The 3982-nt window shown below is 42.7% G+C and overlaps 1 long non-coding RNA gene across 1 annotated transcript; it reads left to right on the top strand.

The window, feature by feature from the left end:
* The first annotated feature begins 2765 nt into the window (after nucleotides 1-2765).
* On the top strand, nucleotides 2766-3273 carry LOC149677370 (uncharacterized). The gene is made up of 3 exons (XR_016366420.1): nucleotides 2766-2862; nucleotides 2933-3083; nucleotides 3167-3273. It is a non-coding gene; the product is annotated as an uncharacterized LOC149677370 (long non-coding RNA).
* Nucleotides 3274-3982: the final 709 nt, after the last annotated feature.

Genomic DNA, 3982 nt, shown 5'->3' with positions numbered 1-3982 from the left:
CTTTAAAGGTGTTAAAACATATCCATTTTTGAGTGTGTAGACAAAGGAACAGCAAGCTGTGGCATTTTAAGACCAAGGGAAATGAGTTATTATTTTTTACTGCCAGGGTCACCTTTTGTCAGAATATAGAAACGTTTTGAACGAAAAGCCGTAATTTCTTGATCGTGAGTAATTGTCGTTCACCAATTGACGATGATGAAAATTCAGAAATACGTGGCCCTCGTAAAAAAGCGAAGTTGATGAGGAAGATTTCAACAAGGTCGATGCAATTTAATTAAAGTTCTCTTTATAGCGGCCAAAGTAGTTTTTCTCATAATACGATATTATAAGGCATCAATTAGAAAATCAACGAGCTAAAAATATATAAAGCATCGAAGCTTATTAGAACAAGACATATTCGAAGATTTTTCAACATCTTTACATAGAAACGTAGATTTTATTGCAGTGTAATTGTTGTTAAATTTCGATATAAGGTTGTGGCACCGCCACCTAGAGTATACTCTATGAAATTATACGGTACAGTTATCTGACCAAGCCAGTAAAAATAATAATATTGACTACTTAAATCTAAAAGCTACACTAGTGAATGTATCGTAAAATACATGCGCTCCATGAACCCATCAGTGGCTGTTAGGTAGATCATTATTCCTTGTTTCCTTTAAAGTCAGCGCTTACAAGAGGACAGGCGAATGAGAGATTTTTATTCACCAAATCTCGTCGCTTGTTAATTTGTTATTAATAAATAAATATAAGTGGGCGTGGCCTGACAACCTTTTGTGGAATTTTCATAGTAGTGTTTTCCTCCCACTAGCTCCGAGCTGTATTTTTTCTAAGATCACGCGTTAATTTCCCATTCCTTGCTCTACCGATGCTTTTCGTTTCGATAGACAAACACGGCGAAGCACTTACAGGTTTAAAAATACTTTTTAAGATAGCATGCAATAACCCTAACAGCGTCTAAGGGCCATCAAATCAAACACGCGATCTTGTATAGACAATTATGTGACAGAAAATTACGGAACGACCCTATCAGGAGTATTTCTTTATTCAACTCGAATTTCGTAATTAAAGTACGCTAAACTAAAGTGCAATAAAAGTCTCTTATAATTCAATTCCAGCAGCCGTATTCAGCTGAAAACTCACTAATACGACCACGCCCCCTCGGCGTATTAGTGGGTCACGTGATATCCGGCTATCATGTTAGGCTCACTAGCGCCAAAACGGAGAGTAGAACAGCACCATAAATGGCGGGATATTTGAAGTTTTGAACTCAACCTTGAGCAATCGCAGCGCCACAAGCGGTGAGGATAGCAGCACCCTAAATGGCGGGAATTTTGAAAACAGTGAAAACTTGACGCTTGTGGCGCTATAGGTTTCATCTGGAGCCGGGAGTGTGGCGCACTCCTGTAAGCCAAGCGTCTGGGCGGCAAAGTTTGAGGGCCCCGTGTCCGCCGGAGGTGATTTGACCCCCAGACCCTGTCCGTCACCTCCCAAGTAAACCTCATTTCCTTCACCTGCTTATACACATCCTGATACCTGAATAATCACATCCTTGCCGCGGTCCACTGACCCACTCGCAATGAAACCTCCAAAAAAAAAATATAGGTTTCATCTTAGCTCTGGGAAGCATATTACATTGAGTTTACAGCGGGAACAGTAAGATTTATTTATTGTGGAATATACATATTAAAAGTACACTCAGTTAAGAGTATTAATTATGGCGCAGATAGCTAACTACATAGCGATTGCTGTCGTTTTCGATGACGAGCAATATCTCCGACAGAGGCGTAATGCGTTCTTGTTACCAGAGGAGTTATTTCTTTCACAGTATCGTTTGGATATTTTAAGTGTGCGCGCCTTATGCCTAGCTCTTAGGCCGCAATTGGAAAAAGACCATGACCGTGGTGTGGATGTTATTGGGGTGGAGGATAAAGTGCTCGTAACACTGCTGTTTTATGGCTCGGGGACCTTTCAGCACGCTCTGGCCAGCAACTACGAACACGGCATGAGTCAGGTGTCAGTCAGTCGTAGCATTGAACGGGTCACAAATGCCATAATTAATGTCAAAAGTGATTTGATATCGTTTCCAACAGATGAGGCGTCAGTAAGGTCTATGAAGGTATGAATTTACTCAGATATTAGCTTTCCAACGGAACGTTTATTTATTGTAATTGTTACGATCATAGGCGTCTTTTATGGCCACCTGCAGCTTACCAAACGTTATTGGAGCAATTGATTGTACGCATGTTCCAATCAAAGGCCTTTCACCAAACAGTAATGCGTACAGGAACAGAAAGGGGCATTCTCCATTAACGTTCAACTTGTGAGACATTTTGCTTTATTCATAACAAATCCGTTTTCATTAAAATGTTTCGTTTACAATAGGTCAGCGACAACGAATTGCGCATCATGAATGTGGCAGCTCGGTGGCCTGGTAGCGGTCATGACTCATTCATCTGGCGAAATTGCAGGCTGTTTGAGGCATTTGTTGAAGGGGACATGTCCCATGGTTACCTTCTTGGTGATGGAGGCTACCCCTTACAACCGTGGCTCATGGTGCCAGTATACCGCCCACAAACGCCGGCAGAGGTGGAATTTAACACCCGGCATATTCGTGGTAGGTTGTGCATTATTTCCTTGTGTGGCCGGTAATAGTTTTTTCTGTGAAATTTATGTTTGTTTATGTAGGACGAAACGTCACCGAGCGCCTTAACGGCGTCCTCAAGTCACGGTTTCGTTGCCTTGCTGGCTCAGGAGGCAAATTATGCTACCATCCGGACAAAGTGTGCCGCATTATAACAGCTTGTTGCATTCTTCACAACATGTGTTTGGCAAATAAGATACCCTTGCCTGAGGATAATGGTATGTGAGATTGCTTGTTACTTTCTTTGCATACTCCTCATCAGTACAACAATATGTACCTCTTTCGTAGAAGATGGTGCTGTCGAGAATGACGCAGTTGTCGCAATGCAGGTCGACGATGATGCCCCTGCGAATGGGCAGGCTTCAGCGGCTGGTTATCGTGTTCGGCAACACCTCATAAACATCTGCGAAAACCAGTTATAATTCATTTTAACAGGAAGGTGTGATTCAACGTGAAGCTTTATCTACGTCTAATTAAATTAAATGGATGTGTTTGTAAGATACTGACACCCATATTTTGTAGGCATTGAGCTGTGCAGTAGGAAAGGGGGCCTGCCATCAAAACTCCCCGACTCGATTGCGACCGCAGTAGGTAACGGGACCTGCGTCATCAAAACTCCCCGACCTGATTGCGACCGCAGTAGGCAACGGGACCTGCGTCATCAAAACTCCCCGACCCGATTGCGACCGCAGTAGGCAAAGGGAAGTGCGTCATCAAAACTCCCCTACTCAATCAGCGACTGCAATTGGCAAGGGGACCTGCATCAACAAAACTCCCCATGGGAAACAACGTGTGGCCACCTCCAAGTGGTGTTTCTCGGGTGACGCTAAGTGCCACACATGGCGTGTACTGCTACTCCTGAGACAAATCGGTATGACGCTCTCATTATGGTTAGACATTGTAATAACAAGAAACCAACACATTTCACGCCTTCTTCACAAAATATATTTTAGCTTCCCATTGTAGTAACGCAATTAGCGACATATTCAACGTATGTCCATAACTGGTGTCAGCAGAGGACGCAAAGAAGGTAACTACACTTATCTTACGGACATGCTTTTGACATGTGTATATGTACTTGTATTTGTTTCGCCACGGACCACACTTCATCGAGTTCGGCTTACGAACATAACCGCTGTCATCACAAACCATGGCACTCTATGACCCTTCCTCATTTGTTGAAACGTGACGATGTGAAGGGGTTCAGTGGCGTTACACTATTTAATATATCAGTTCCCCGAGTTTGATCGCATCTGTGCTTACCGGAGAATGTTGTTGCGAATTAAATATTGTTATTCTCATTATACGTCGTTTCTGATCAAGGTTCATAAAATAGTT

The sequence above is a fragment of the Phalangium opilio genome, unplaced genomic scaffold (genome assembly GCF_054372755.1).
Source record: "Phalangium opilio isolate 3A_F unplaced genomic scaffold, DU_Popi_V2 ptg000043l_1, whole genome shotgun sequence".
NCBI classification, from domain to species: domain Eukaryota; kingdom Metazoa; phylum Arthropoda; class Arachnida; order Opiliones; family Phalangiidae; genus Phalangium; species Phalangium opilio.
This window is presented reverse-complemented; position numbering and strand designations above follow the sequence as displayed.